The 16,041-nt window shown below is 43.6% G+C and overlaps 1 protein-coding gene across 5 annotated transcripts in view; it reads left to right on the top strand.

The window, feature by feature from the left end:
* FHIP1A (FHF complex subunit HOOK interacting protein 1A) overlaps positions 1 to 16,041 on the top strand; it is a 131,795-nt gene that overhangs the window by 21,829 nt on the left and 93,925 nt on the right. The window contains exon 2 of one of the 5 annotated variants that reach the window (XM_061584649.1): positions 8,648 to 8,733. The exons of 3 other annotated variants lie outside the window; for them this stretch is intronic. The gene's annotated coding sequence lies outside the window, so the exon portion shown is untranslated. Of the gene's footprint in view, positions 1 to 8,647; positions 8,734 to 14,803; positions 14,896 to 16,041 lie in introns of those variants that run through there. One more of the 5 variants, XM_061584650.1, reaches the window with a different exon arrangement.

Genomic DNA, 16,041 nt, shown 5'->3' with positions numbered 1-16,041 from the left:
GACAGGTGCTATACCACTGAGCTATGGCCCTTCCCCTTTTCCAATTATTCCCCCTTCCCAGAAAAACCACAACACTGACTGGCACACAGAATAAGCAAAACTGGGCAAAGAGTAAAATGATAGGATTGATTACGTAGTAGTAAGAACCCATTAAGTTACTTCATCCAGGGTCCATTTAATCTGGTATTGTTTACTAAGCTTGTAAACATTTCAAGCAGCTATGCCACCTGTGATCATTTTAAGTGCAGATGCTAGGGATTGAACCTGGGATCTTGAAAAGTAGAAAAGCATGTGCTGTAACACTGAGCTGCGGCTCTTGTCCAAGGACAGCTGACAGTTAACTGTGGGGAAATAGACAAGGTGACACTCAGGTGGTGTAAGAGGATTTGCAGAAGATTTGGGTCTTGGGGTAGGATTTAATAGAAATAAATTTTGGTTTATTGAAACTAAAAGCATATATTTAGTTACCTACAACATTGTTTAGGCCTTGGCAGCCTCAATGAAGCTGGAAATATTAGCAGTAGGCTGAGCTTTGAGCAGAGAAAAAAAGCCACTAATTGGATTTATACAAGTAGATATCAGTTTCAGTTCCTTATCTGTAAAATACAAGGATTAATTAGTAAGACAAAAAAAGATAAGGCTTGCAAACCATTTTCCATGTAGAATATGCTATAGGGATAATTAATTAGAATAATTGACCAGAGAATGAAACCAAACTACATAAGGATCAAACAGTATTCTAAATTAGTGTAGTGACAGGTAGACTTGTATGAAAACTTAAACAGATATAGAAAAAATTGTTTATATTTATTAGAACCAACCAGGTTCACAGTGTGGTGTGCAAACTTTCAAGAGGCACAGGATAGTGATCTGAGTCCAGTCTGCCTGAGGTGCAGTTTGACCTGTTCATTGGTACAAAGCCCTCTTCTAAAAATATAAAAAAGGGGGTGAATAGTCTCTCTCCTTTTTATTTTTATAAATTGTATGTGAATGCTTACAAATAGGTGGATTATAGGATTCCTCATGTGTAAATTAACAGTGTTTCCACTTTGGAGAATACTGTGGATGACAGCTTGTTCTTGCATGAGCGAACTGCACTTGTGTGCTTAGATTTCAACATTCACTTCAACAATGCTCAGATTGGCATGTTACGAGGCACCGCGTATTGGATTTACTTAGCCTATTTGTTTAAACAGGTTTTCATATAAGAGGCCCTATGAGAGACTTATTGGAATTGTGATGTTCTCAATGTTTATGCTGTCTGGCCTGCATCTGTTATAAGCCGAGTCAGAATGCTGATTTCCTATAATTTTTCAGAACTGTTGGCACAATAGGGCAAGAGTGACAACTTTTAAATACTTTTAAGATTGTTCATACTGGTAATATAGCTTGGTCTTCCATTACCTCCCCATCCTTTCCTATTTCTGTACCTTTTGCTTTAACATAATCAGTACAATTGGTTCCCCTTCCCCTTTTAAAAAATAGCAATCAATCTTGATGTCATGTTTTTATAGTTCTTCACCACAGAGGCTTCTGTTAATGAACGTGATCATTTACGTAGTGTCACTGTAGTATTGGCATGCTAAATAATTTAGCAGGCTGTGGCAGGTAGATAGCTGTGTAGTGTCTTTGTTACTATGGCAATACATTTGCTTAATGCAAATGTTAGTAATTCTGACTATGTAGATCTCTAGGTTCAGGAAATTTATTAGTGAGGATGGGGAATTTAGCCTGAAGTGATTCATTTTCCGTGCTGGCTCGATGATGGGTCTGGTTCTGGTGAGCCAAATGTCCTTGATAGCCACAAATGCAGACAGCAGGTAGCCTATATTCAGGATAACCTTCTCCATATTTTGCCGTTTTAGAAAATCCACTTCTATCCTTTGGCAATAATAATTTTCTCAGATTACTTTGCCGACATTTGATGGAGGTTGGGGACAATGCAACAAGCAGGGATGAAGTAGGGCTTGGTGGAACTATTTCCCCATGCACTGTATCTATTATTTTTTTCATTTAAAACTTCTACACACGGGGAGCTAAAAAATACAGTGAGTCAGGTTTGATGTCAAATGAGCATGAGACACATACAGAAGGATGAGATTTTCATTAGTCATATATAGTTTCTGTAGTTTTCCCAAAGACAGAGCAGCACAATGTGACTTCTCCAAAACAAGCACAATACAACTAGGCTCTATGCCCACTGCTTGCTCCAATTGCCAACCCCTTGCTAGTTCTGCTTGGATTAGACTGTCTTCTCCCCACCCCATCTGTACTTGAGGCCCGCTGCCTGATGTGGCTCCATCCTCACCATTAATATCTCTCTTCCTGCCCCTTCTCCTTTCTCTCAGATGGAGCCAGCCTGTACCTGGCACCAAGCCTCCTTTCCTGGGGTAGAAAGCTGTGTCCTTCTGTGTAGGCAGCCTTTGCCTTTCACAGCTAATGCACTGTATTGGGGTTAAGCTAAAGCTTGAACTACTGTCTCTCTCCAACCTGAGCTGCTTCATGCAGTGGCAATGCCTGTTGGGTGCACACCTCTATCTCATCTTCGTACCTGTTGGATGCCACTGTCAGTCAAGTATGCCTTGTTCCATTTCAAATGCTGACGTCAGGGTGCCCTGGTTTTGTTAGTCCCAGATTGCAAGAAGTCATGCTTCTCTTCAAGTTTGCATCTCTATAGCAGTGCAATTCTATACATGTGTATTCAGAGTAAGTCCCTTTGAGTTCTATGAAACTTAACCCTGTGGTTAGCGGGTATAATGCAACCTTAGCCTTCCCGCTTGTCTGTGGAGCTGTTTTTCTTTAGTCCTGAATCTCATTTTGGGGTTTTCCTTGAGCTGCTCCTTGTCCTGTATTCCTGCCTATTTGATTGCCTACTGGATGTTTGCCCTTATTTTCCTGGTATAGGTTCTGTCTTGAATTTGTTTCCTGTTTTTGCTTGGGATGTGATTTACATTTTTCATTGTAGTCTTTAAGACCTGATCTTGTGAAAGTATCAGAATTCCTATATGGATATTCCTAATTCTATCTGGTTTTATTCCCAAATCTTGCTTCCATAGTACATTGTCTTATGGCCCTCGCCTATGCCTCTGAGTTTTTGCTCACTGACTTCCACATCTACTCACATCCTAGACTGAAGGTATTATTCCTAGGAGACACAACAAACCAAACAAAAATGTTGCTAAACTAACCCTGAATATAATCATCCTATTCAGCCATAAAGTTTGAGGTAACTACAGACCATTTACTCTCTCTGATTAACCTACCTTGCAGGGATTATATAAAATGAGAGTAGGGAGGAAACAGCATAGGCTTCACTGAGCTCCTTGGAGGGCAGAAGGGGATTAAAACACAATCAATCAATATATTTTCAGACATAATATTCTGAAAGGGCAAAACTACAAATGAACTAGTAATAAGAAGCTGAACATGCTGTGGTTCTATACATTGTTATTATAATACCCTTTATAGGTATAAATCAAAATTTTATTGTGTGCTCTTAGTAAGATTTATTTATAAGGAAGCTGTTCCCCTCCCAATAAGTGCTCTATTTATGCTCAAAAGCTATTTATTCTCAAAAGCTCATAATTTAAAAGCAATAGTTGCACAAACAAGCATTGCAATATACTGTTCACTTGACAAAGTTTTAATGTTATTCTTTGGAATTAAACTTTTCAAGCATTATTAATGGTGCTTATGATAAAGATTATTGTGATTGAATTTAACATTAGAACTGAGGTGATTGTACTCTGGGCTTAATATTGAAAGAAGATATACATGCAAATTTAACCAGCATAATGAATGCTAAGTTTCACTTATTAGTTCTTAATAGTACTGCACTGCTGATAATGACCCAATAATCTGCTGCTGCTGTCTGACTGCTTTTTTATTTTATTTTAAAGCTTCTTCTGGGGTAGTTAATATTGGTGGCATCCGTGAATATGTAAACCTTTATAGCTGCTGGTTAAACATTCATTTGATTCAGATTTATGTGTGTCCTGGATTGCCTCAGATTTGAAACTTGTCAACATTAATGGGAAATAACCATTCTGTACATATGGAGTATTAGGCAGGTATCCACAAATTCACTAGCCAGCTCACCAGGGGCAAGTGCTTTCTGACAAGTAGGCCAGCCAGCATCACATAGAGCTTTAGCTGTTAGTCTTATGATTTGTTTAATAGTTTTTCCAGCAGAAATGAAATTTTGTGTCATTGGAACTTGTAGTGACACTAAGTAATGAGGTACAGTATCCCTGAATTACAGCCACATTGTGCGCTAAGGTAATAATCTGGTTTACATGCACAGAAGTTGGTCAGATTTATTTTCTGTTCAGCATATTTTTACGTATGTTCACATAAACTATATTAAAGGTTATTGGGCAGTAATTCTCCTAAGGATACTGTACAAAAGAAAATGCATAACAGCCAATGGTGACTGTCCACTTACAGAAAGGAATCGGAACAGGAAAGGAGGCGGTTTTTGGCAATTCGTCCCACTCCAGAGCACTCTGCCCTTCCCAAATCTGCTCTGGACATACTTCCAACTCTCTTGAAAAGCTTTAGAGGGGTATGTGGGCTGTTGCCCAAATCAAAGTGCTCACAATGTTGTTTAAAGCTCAAAACAAATTACACCCAAATATCTGAAGGCCTGTTTCCATTCCTTCAGAACTTCACAGGTGTTAAGAACCATGGAGGGGGCTCTCTTGGTAGTTCTGCTGTCCTCAGAAGTGCAGGAAAGGGTGGCCCAGGAGAGGGCGTTTTCTGTGGCACCCCCTAAATTGTAGAACTCCCTCTCCACAGTTGTATGTCTAACTTCTTCCTAATATAGTTATGCTGCAGATGCACCTCTTTACCCCCGCTTTTGACAGTTAAGGTAATTTGTTTTGTGGAACCCCACCTCTTGCTGAACGTATGCAGGTTTTGTTCCATTTCGAAAGGTTTTAGGTGTTTTATATTTGTAGCCTAACCTACTTCAAATGGAGAAGGAAGAGAACCACATATGCTGCCTTGAATTTTTTGGAGGAAAGGTGGGATATAAATGTAGTAATAAATAAATAATGGTTTCATTTGCTTTTATAATTGTGAGTTTTATTGTTAACTGTTGGTGGAGAGACGGTAAAATAGATAGACAGATAGATAAATCTTACTTTCCTGACCTGGTTTTTAATTCTCTCCCATCTTTCTTTGAGGAATCACTTGTGCTAATACAATGTTGCATAGCGTATCCAATATACATTGATGGACTTAGATGCATATAGTGGAGGTTTTATAAGGTTTATTGGGGTATTTTGTTCCATTATATGGTTGGGTGTTGTTGCTGGAACTGTTGGTATAGCATCTGGGTGGCTGGTTATGGACCATAATTTTTTTTAAATGGTTTGGCTTTCCCATCAGCAGAATTCCACTCACATGACATTCCCACAGGCAGAAAGGAGGGAGCGGAGGGAAAAAAATCTGCTCCAGATAGTTGAGAACTCTTCCTAGGCTGCTCTGCAGGCTGTGTGGTACTGTGTGGTACTTGGGGCTGCAGCAGAAAACTGGTGAAAATTCCTTCCCCTCCCCGTCACTGGGAGCCTCCACTGGATTAGAGTTCCTTCTGTTCCACAGAAAAGCAGCTTGGGATTCACACCTAAAGGATGTATCCAGTGCTGCAGCTCTGCTGGTGCAAGGGGCTTCTATGTGTGCAACTGAACCTCCTCTTTTATCCTGTCCAGCCTCTCACGTATCCTCAGAATCAGCTCTGGAGGGTTAAGGAATCCTGTAGAGCAGATTATTTATTTATTGGTTTTATATCCTGACCTTTCTCCCAGTTTTGGGGCTGCATACAGGGAGAAGAGTCCCATTGCACCAGCAAACCCCCGCTGGTACAGCACTGGATACAACTGTGTATGTTTTGAGTATGTAGAAGTAGGCAAGAAACGAATATTGTTCTGTGGAAACATTCCAGGAATAGTTTAGATGGGAGATTGATGTAGGTTGGTTGCATTCTAAAAAGGGCTTGTGCTCTGTATGATAATTATATCATAAGCACATCTACCTAGATTATAAGAAGGCAGGAGGAGGATATGCAGCATCATGTTAACACTTTCTAAGATGTAGTGTGAATTCAGACAGTGGGTTTATTGTATTGCGTTTTCAGATTATAATGTTAGTGCTTCTGTCCTGATTTCTAATGTTTCTTTCACACTGCTGTACCTGTTGTGTTATGGAACTGTGTTTTTTTTAATCAATATACCGCCATGTTGTGCTAAACTTCATTCCCTGGAAAACTGGTAGAAAGTATTATTAAAGCTAGATTAACTAAGCACATAGAAGAACAAGCCTTGCTGAAGCAGAGCCAGCATGGCTTCTGCAAGGGAAAGTCCTGTCTCAGTAACCTATTAGAATTCTTTGAGAGTGTCAACAAGCATATAGATAGAGGTGATCCAGTGGACATAGTGTACTTAGACTTTCAAAAAGCGTTTGACAAGGTACCTCACCAAAGGCTTCTGAGGAAGCTTAGCAGTCATGGAATAAGAGGAGAGGTCCTCTTGTGGATAAAGAATTGGTTAAGAAGCAGAAAGCAGAGAGTAGGAATAAATGGACAGTTCTCCCAATGGAGGGCTGTAGAAAGTGGAGTCCCTCAAGGATCGGTATTGGGACCTGTACTTTTCAACTTGTTCATTAATGACCTAGAATGAGGAGTGAGCAGTGAAGTGGCCAAGTTTGCTGATGACACTAAATTGTTCAGGGTTGTTAAAACAAAAAGGGATTGTGAAGAGCTCCAAAAAGACCTCTCCAAACTGAGTGAATGGGTGGAAAAATGGCAAATGCAATTCAATATAAACAAGTGTAAAATTATGCATATTGGAGCAAAAAATCTGAATTTCACATATACGCTCATGAGGTCTGAACTGGCGGTGACCGACCAGGAGAGAGACCTCGGGGTTGTAGTGGACAGCACGATGAAAATGTCGACCCAGTGTGCGGCAGCTGTGAAAAAGGCAAATTCCATGCTAGCAATAATTAGGAAAGGTATTGAAAATAAAACAGCCGATATCATAATGCCGTTGTATAAATCTATGGTGCGGCCGCATTTGGAATACTGTGTACAGTTCTGGTCGCCTCATCTCAAAAAGGATATTCTAGAGTTGGAAAAGGTTCAGAAGAGGGCAACCAGAATGATCAAGGGGATGGAGCGACTCCCTTACGAGGAAAGGTTGCAGCATTTGGGGCTTTTTAGTTTAGAGAAAAGGCGGGTCAGAGGAGACATGATAGAAGTGTATAAAATTATGCATGGCATTGAGAAAGTGGATAGAGAAAAGTTCTTCTCCCTCTCTCATAATACTAGAACTCGTGGACATTCAAAGAAGCTGACTGTTGGAAGATTCAGGACAGACAAAAGGAAGTACTTCTTTACTCAGCGCATAGTTAAACTATGGAATTTGCTCCCACAAGATGCAGTAATGGCCACCAGCTTGGACGGCTTTAAAAGAAGATTAGACAAATTCATGGAGGACAGGGCTATGAATGGCTACTAGCCATGATGGCTGTGCTCTGCCACCCTAGTCAGAGGCAGCATGCTTCTGAAAACCAGTTGGCGGAAGCCTCAGGAGGGTAGAGTGTTCTTGCACTTGGGTCCTGCTTGCAGGCTTCCCCCAGGCACCTGGTTGGCCACTGTGAGAACAGGATGCTGGACTAGATGTGTCACTGGCCTGATCCAGCAGGCTCTTCTTATGTTCTTATGTTCTTATGTTCTTATTCACACCAGTGGATGTCATTGGACATCCGCTCACTGGTTTGTGTGAACATATACTTCTGTGTCCATATGTAGTTTCGTTATGTGAGGGGCAGTGGTGTAATTCCAAGAAAACCGTCGGATCCAACAATTTTCCAGATCAGGGGGATTGCAATTGAATTATTTTTGGAAGCAGTTAACAAAGACATGAGTGCTAAACATTTATTTGATTCCACTAATTTCCAGAAGTGGCTTTTACGTTGTGTGGAAGATCACATAAAATGTGAAAATTAATAGGTAAGTAAATATTGGAAAAATGGAATAAAGTGCTGTCTGAATGCAGCTGTAATTGTAGTACAGATACCAGAGATAGTGGAAAAGAAAAAGAGATAATATATTGTAAACCCGTGCTCAGTGAAATCATATATGCTGCTTTATTTTATTTGCTGTTTTACTGGAAAAATAGAGTTTAAGGTGGTTTACAACAATTAAATACTTTGTGTGTGTATAAACAAATTAGAACAATAAAACAATGAAAAAATATAGTTACAGTCCAAAAAAAAGGGTTTTCTTTAAGAAATCTAATGGAATTGCATCACCGATTACTAAAGGGCTGGTTCACATTGCAGCAGAGAGGATTCCCATGTTTCCACCATTTATCTGACCATGTGTTTTACTGGAATAGTTTTAAGGGCATTAATGAAACATATAACCTGTGTGTGTTTGAGTGTGACAGAGAGAGTGAGTGAGAGAGATATTTAGATTCTTGCAACCATGACACAAATGATGGAAAAGAAAATTATTTGCCGCTTTTGTTACCTTTTGGTTAACTTTGACATGCATGTGTGTTTCCCTTGCCTTTCTGCCTCCGTGTTTTTCTATTTAAATGTCATTGTGAAATAATTCATGCAGTTACTTGTTTTATCTTCCTAGGGGCTGCTACTTCCTTACAAGATGTCTGTGTCTCTGCTGCTTTATTCTTGAATGTGTTTGTGTGGAAAAGAGATTTCACTGACAAAGTAAACAAAGTTATATTTCATTTTAAAACAGGTGTAGGGGTTCAAATTGGTGAATGGCACATCCTTCCACACACAAGAAAAGGTGCAATGTTTTCCTTTTGGAATTAAATTATTATTCTGCAGACAGTTTTCTTTCCTCCTTTCAGAAAGGTTCCCTAGCTTCCTATCAACTTTGGATAGTTAGGCAGTTCACTGGCTGGAATTGTCAGCAGATGGTCATGGCAGAATTTTCACTCTTAAGGCTGCTGTCACATTGCACTTTATTCCGTTATTCTGATGATTTCTTACGTGGTAATTTGTGCATTACATTTGATTTTTCACACTGCGCACCAGCTAGCTCCAGAATTCTAGTGGAATGTAATGGAAGTTTAGCGCTAATTTCCATGATAAATGATACCAGAAATAATCCGTTAGCAAGGCTGGGAACCTGGAAGATTGCAGGAGTTTATTGTTAGCTGCAGCCACTCATGTGACAGGCATCCCAGCATGCAGTGCGTTCCCATCCTTTAGTTGTGCGGGGGGGGTTGCCTGATGAACGTTGTACTGGTATTCCGGCACTGGTGCAGATAGCACCAGCATTTCCCACACATACCCCTGTCTTGATACAACTAAAACAATTTAAAAAGTCAGATCCTAAAGGGAGAGGGCTTTCATGGCAACAGGATGAGATCTTAGACCTCCTACACAGTGAGGAACAGTGTGCATGGGTGAGGGACGAAAACAAGCCGTGTGGAAGACAGTTGCGCAAAATGCTGGTATATCAGCTAAAAAAGCTGCTGTTCCTTAACGCAACAGGTAATGCAGTGTGAAAGAGATTTTCGAAATCAGGACAGAAGTGCTACCTTATAAATCCATTAAACTAACGCAGTCAGCCCCATGTGTGAAAGCAGCCTAAGATTGGTAAGCCAATATACAGTAGCAATGGGAGAGTGTCTCCCGATATGGATTGCTGCCATCAGCAAAGGAAGTTGTTCTGTTTTTTCCACTGCCATATCCCCAGTGCTTAAGAGTAAGGATTGTAATTCCATCAGTTGTCTTGCAAACTGCCGTGGCAACTGCTGTCACTTCTCCTTTCCCCTTCATCTGAATAGTTATCAGTGCTGGTTCAAGTTTGTGTTGTGGTATGGCAAGAGGGAAATCTTCCCTGATGCTCTAGAATGTGTCCTGTATGTGTGGAGTAGGGTTGCCAGGTCGGAACCATCCAAAAACCTGAGAAAATGGGGGCGGGCCCTAGTGACGTCATGGGGCGGGCCCTAGTGACGTCATGGGGCGGGCCCTAGTGACGTCATGGGGCGGGCCCTAGTGACGTCATGGGGCGGGCCCTAGTGACGTCATGGGGCGGGCCCTAGTGACGTCATGGGGCGGGCCCTAGTGACGTCATGGGGCGGGCCCTAGTGACGTCATGGGGCGGGCCCTAGTGACGTCATGGGGCGGGCCCTAGTGACGTCATGGGGCGGGCCCTAGTGACGTCATGGGGCGGGCCCTAGTGACGTCATGGGGCGGGCCCTAGTGACGTCATGGGGCGGGCCCTAGTGACGTCATGGGGCGGGCCCTAGTGACGTCATGGGGCGGGCCCTAGTGACGTCATGGGGCGGGCCCTAGTGACGTCATGGGGCGGGCCCTAGTGACGTCATGGGGCGGGCCCTAGTGACGTCATGGGGCGGGCCCTAGTGACGTCATGGGGCGGGCCCTAGTGACGTCATGGGGCGGGCCCTAGTGACGTCATGGGGCGGGCCCTAGTGACGTCATGGGGCGGGCCCTAGTGACGTCATTAAACGTGATACATTGTATCAACCACAGTTGCTTGGAGCATACCATTCAAAAAAAAATTCTCTGATTGGAGATTAAAATAGAAATCTTACCTAAAATAGGGTGTTCCTAGGTCCATCTGAAGTGACAAGGTCATTCTTTCTCACAAGCTTAAGGGTGATGCAAAATGGAAATGGACTGCCTTCAAGTTGATCCCAGATAGGGTCTTCATGGTTAGCAGTATTCAGATAGAGGTGGTTTACTATTGCCTTCCTCTGAGTCTGAGAGGCAGTGACTGGCCCAAGGTCACCCAGTGAGCTTCATGGCTGTGTGGGGATTCGAACCCTGGTCTCCCAGGTCATAGTCCAACACCTTAACCACTACGCCTAGAGTGGCTTACAAATGTAAGACAGTCCCTGCCCTCAGGCCTACAATCTAAAGCAGAGATGGGGAACCTTTTCATCCCAAAGACCACATTCACTTCTGGGGACTACATGCCAGTGGTGGGTGGGGCTGAGGCAAAAGCGGGCAGAGTACTGAATGTGCACTTCATTTTTGAACAGTAGGGTAGTTTCCGCACTCTCACACACCTCCCTATTCTTCATGTAGGCAAGCAAGAATTATTATCAGTGTTCAAAGATATATTTCAGCCAGCCTAAAACACTCACAGAGGGTGCAGAGCTGGTCCTGTGAAGGATGTGGCCTGGGAGAATTGGTGTGGCTGGATAGGAGGTATGACTTGGAGAATCTTGATAGCCAGATAGAGAAGCCTGAAGTTCCCCATCCCTTATCTAAAAAGAAATGCCACAAAAGGAAAAGGGATTTGGAGGAAAAAAGAAAGAAAACTGCTACTGTTTCTTGAGTTCTTGTAATCACCAGCTGAAATGGAAATGTTGGATCAGAGTAAAGGCCCTTCATATCACAAGCTATATGGCTCTGTGTAACATTTGCTGGGAATCACAAGTGGGGACAGCGCTGCTGCACTGGGTTCCTGCTTGTGGGCTTCCCACAGGCATCTAGGTGGTCACTGTGCAAACAAGACGCTGGCTAAATGGGCCTTTGGCTGATCCAGCAGGGCTGTCCTTATGTTCTTCAAACCCAGCATCCAACCCTGGCCAGTCAAATGCATCCTGTAAGCTCACAACCATACAGCAAGGCGATAGACCAGGGATTTGCAAACTCACCACCACCACTACTTGAACATTACTGAGGGTCTTGGCAGACCACTTAATGATTTTTTTGCCTGCTGAAGCAATTGAAGGGTTTTTAATTGCATCAAGATGAAACATCTTATAAAAGATTATATAAACTAAGAATAATCTTTTATAATGCTTGGGAAAATAGCAGGGAGTAGAAAAATAGGAAGGCCAAACAAGACATGGATTGATTCCATAAAGGAAGCCATATGATTCCATAAAGGCATGCCTACCAAGATCCTGCTGTGCGTGCTTCTTGGATGTTCTGGACCTCGTCCCGGCTATCTACAGCAAGATAAAGGTGGAGGGACAGGCACATCAGCGCTGAGAATTGTTCAGCCCACAGCTGCCCCCCCTCTCTCTGAGGTTATGCAGCCCATTGCTGTCTCTGCCCCCCCCTCTGAGGTTATGCAGCCCCTCTCTGAGGGTTATTCAGTTCATCCCAAACCCCAAGAGCAGCTAATAATAATTTATTAGGATCAGGTGAGAGTGAACTGTGAAAAGGTGGTGTAGTGGTTAGTATGTTGGAATTTAGCTGGGAAGACTTGGTTCACATCTCTGCTCAGCCATGTGGTAATGACTGCAGATTCTCACAGGATGTGTTGTTGACAACAGGATAATGGAGCAAGAACAAGGACACACTATTGCTGCTACTCAGGAAGGCTAAAAAGTGTGGAAACAGACTTCATAACATGGGATCTGTAATCTCCGATTCCAATAAATCTATATTGATTCTTTGACTAACAGGGCTCTCTAATGCAATTAATAATGATAATAAATTATTATTATTATTATTAACAACAGCAATAATACCTATTTATGTACATTTATAACTACCCAAAGTAATTATAACATCTAAAAATAAATTGCCATTGCACTCTTACTACCATAAGGAACATATAAAACTGACCTCGATGAAACCTAACAAATTAAAAGGTTTTATTAGTCTATAATTTGAAAATTATTGCCACCATTATCACAGGGATGATAATTACACTGGAGGGAACAACTTAACGGTCAAAAGTGCCTCAAACTTTACTGGTTACAAAGGAATATGCGTGTTCAGTATCAAGTCACAATTTCAGGTTGGAACACTATAGGCAGAGGGACACCCTTCTCTGAGAAAGCAGAAAGAAGTCTGTCTTGTTGCTTAGACACCTCTCTCTCTCTCTCTCTGGTTTTAAAATGTTGCTTAATGGTTTCCACAATCAGTTAGCGACTTGCTCTAATCTGGAGCCTAGTGTGTATATCAAACACACATGAGTACAGGCCTCTTCATGCTTTTCAAACGGGAGGGCAGTTCTGGATATACATACATAAATAGCAGTTGCTAGGAGACGGTGTCCAAGCGGCCTGCCAGCCTCAGCAGGAGTGTAGGCCGGCCAGAGCCGGCTCCTTCTTAGCCCTGGAGCCAGTTCCCCTGCTCCAGAAAGGATGGCCGGCCGCTTCACCCCTCATGCTGTGGGCGCCGCTGGGCGGCAGCGGCCGCGATGGGGCCCCCCCAGCCAGAGACTGCTGAGCCCCCCCCAGCCAGAGACTGCTGAGCCCCCCCCAGCCAGAGACTGCTGAGCCTCATCATGGCCGCTCCCGCCCAGCGGCGCCCACAGCATGAGGGGTGAAGCGGCCGGCCATCCTTGCTGGAGCAGGGGAACTGGCTCTGGGCCGGGGCTAAGAAGGAGCCGACCCAGCCTGGCCTCCACTGCCACCGCCTCTTCACGGCCCCTGCTGAGGCTGCCAGGCTGCTCAGATGCCGTCTTCTAGCAACCACTCCCTCGGGGGCTGCTGCTGGGGGGGGAGTCCCTGCAGGGGTGGCGGCTGGATGGAGGCGCCCACGTCGTGGCAGACGTGGGCCAGGAGGCTACCCTCGCTCAGCCAGGCAGCTACGGGCTCCACGTCCAGCACCCTCACCTGCGGTTGTGTGGGCGGTGGGGCTGCTGCTGCAGCTGTAGCTGCGGCTGTGTGCCGCTCGCCAGCGGGCAGGGGCTGCTGCTGGGGGGGTCCCTGCAGGGGCGGTGGCTAGACGTGCTGGGCTTCGCTCAAGCACAGGAACGACTACGGCAGCTCAAGTCCTCCTGTCTCTGCAGTTACTGCCTGACTGAGAAAGGGCGGGAAGGTGGCCAGCCACAGCCCAACGTATGCATGTGTCAATCACGCATGCGTGGCTGAGGGGGCCGCTGAAAAGCCGGAGATCCACCTGTTTAACATAAGTATGGCCGGAGACCGGAGACGGCCCCCTTTTGCCGGAGACTCCGGCAGAAAACCAGAGATCTGGCAACCCTAGTGTGGAGCGTGTGCTCTGTGGGAGAACTACTTCAAGTGCTAGAGATCTCAGAAGCTTGATCTGCAGCAGCTTGAAGCTGACCCTGTGCTGTGGAACAGCATTCCTGTTGAAATATTACAGGCCCCCACTATTTACACTTTCTGGAAGCAGTTGAAGGTACTTTTCTTCTGACAACCTTCCCAGTTGGATGAATAGGTTTCAGCCATGGGTGTCTACTTGGTATCGTTTCTTATCTGCTGGTATTTTCTAAGTTGTTTTAGCTGTTTTTATTGCATTTTGAAATATGTGTGAAAGGTGATTAATAATTATGATGATGATGATAATAAGTTGGCCACATCCATTTTAACGAGACCCACTGATGACAAGTGGCCCTCAGAAGATTGGCCAACCCTCAGTGTGGCTTTTGATCTATAAATATTTAGCTACTCCTGCTCTACCTAAATATTTGTTTGATTTTGGGGGTATTCACATGTTACTCTGTATCCAGGTAGAAGCCCCCTGTGCCTGGGTACAGCTGCTCTTGAGAAAGAGTGTACACGTGTGATTTCAAAAATCACCACATGTACAGGTACCCTGAAAAAAGGGGGATATTCACACGTTACTCTGTACCCAGGTAGAAGCCCCCTGTGCCTGGGTACAGCTGCTCTTGAGAAAGTGTCTACACGTGGTGATTTCAAAAATCACCACGTGTACAGGCATCCTGAAAAAAGACATCTTCTGCTCACGTGGTGATTCTCCCTGCATGCTGTCCATGTGGAGCTGATCATGAGCAATTAGTTTTTCTCCCGGGGACAGCCTGAGACTTCGTTCTAGCAGCAGCAGCCAATCAGAAATGGGCTCAAGGAAATGTCAAAGAAGAATAAATTTAAAATGGAGGCAAGGCAAGGGAAGGGAGACCAGCCTGAAGCAACGAATGAGCTTGAGGGAAGGAAAGAGGTAAAAAATGGGGGGGGGGAGCTTTGAAGGACTCACTGCAATTTTTAAAAAGTCTACTCAGAAGTAAGTCCCATTGAGTGCAGTGCTTCTGTGTGCTGGCAATGAGTGAGTTTGAGGAAAGGACAGAGGAAAAAAATGGAGAGGAGAGAGCTTTGCAGGATTCACATTTGAATTTTAAAAATGTCTGCTCAGAAGTAAACCCCACTGAGTTCAATGGGGCTTACTCCCAGGTAAGTGGAGCAGAGCTTCTGTGTGAGCAATGAGCTTCAAGGGAAGAAAGGAGGAAAAAATGTCTTCTCAGAAGTAAATCCCACCGAGTTCAGTGGGGCTTACTCCCAGGTAAATGGAGTGACTAAAAATGTAAGAGAGACTTGTCAGGAAGCTAGAGCTAGGTTTAAAAAATAAATTTGTTTTACAAACTTAAATGGAGTTTAAGCCTCTTGTGGGCTCAGACAAGTGGAAACTGCTATTTTGAGAGAAGGGCAGAAGGAAGGAGCAATCAGAAAGCTAGTGAAGAGAGAGAAGGGGGAGAGATTCTGAGGTCTCGCACTGTAATTCTAAAAATGTCTACTCAGAAGTAAGTCTCACTTAGTTCAATGGGGCTTACTCACAGGTAAGTGGAGTTAGGATTGCCTAAAAAAAGCAAGTGTTCTGTCAGAGAAGCTAAAGCTAGGCAAGGACTGTTTACATCGTGTACAATCCTAACCCCCATGCCTACTCTAAAGTAAATTCCATTCAGTTTGGTGGGACTTATTCCCAGGTAAGAAGCATTAGGATTCCAGCCTCTTAAAAGAAACAGTTGGGAGGGGGGGCAGAGAAAGGGAGGGGAGTTTGCCTCTGTATCTGCTCACAGTCCAGTCCAGTCCTAGCCATGTTTACCTAGAAGTAAGTTCCACTGAGTTTAATGGGGCTTACTCCTGAAGTGAATGTGAATATAGAATTACAGCCTTTAACTTCCAAATTCAGTCCTTTCCTTTAAATACTAGGTGATTTATCAATAAATATTATAAAATTTATAATGTCTGTTAAATGTTCAATGTGTCATCATGTGACTCTTATTGTTGCTTGTTACTAGTAGTACATCTACTATTCAGGATAGTGCCACAAATAGATCCAAAACTTGCTCCAACCCCCCTGTGCAGGTAA

This window comes from Rhineura floridana, chromosome 9 (genome assembly GCF_030035675.1).
Source record: "Rhineura floridana isolate rRhiFlo1 chromosome 9, rRhiFlo1.hap2, whole genome shotgun sequence".
NCBI lineage: Eukaryota > Metazoa > Chordata > Lepidosauria > Squamata > Rhineuridae > Rhineura > Rhineura floridana.
This window is presented reverse-complemented; position numbering and strand designations above follow the sequence as displayed.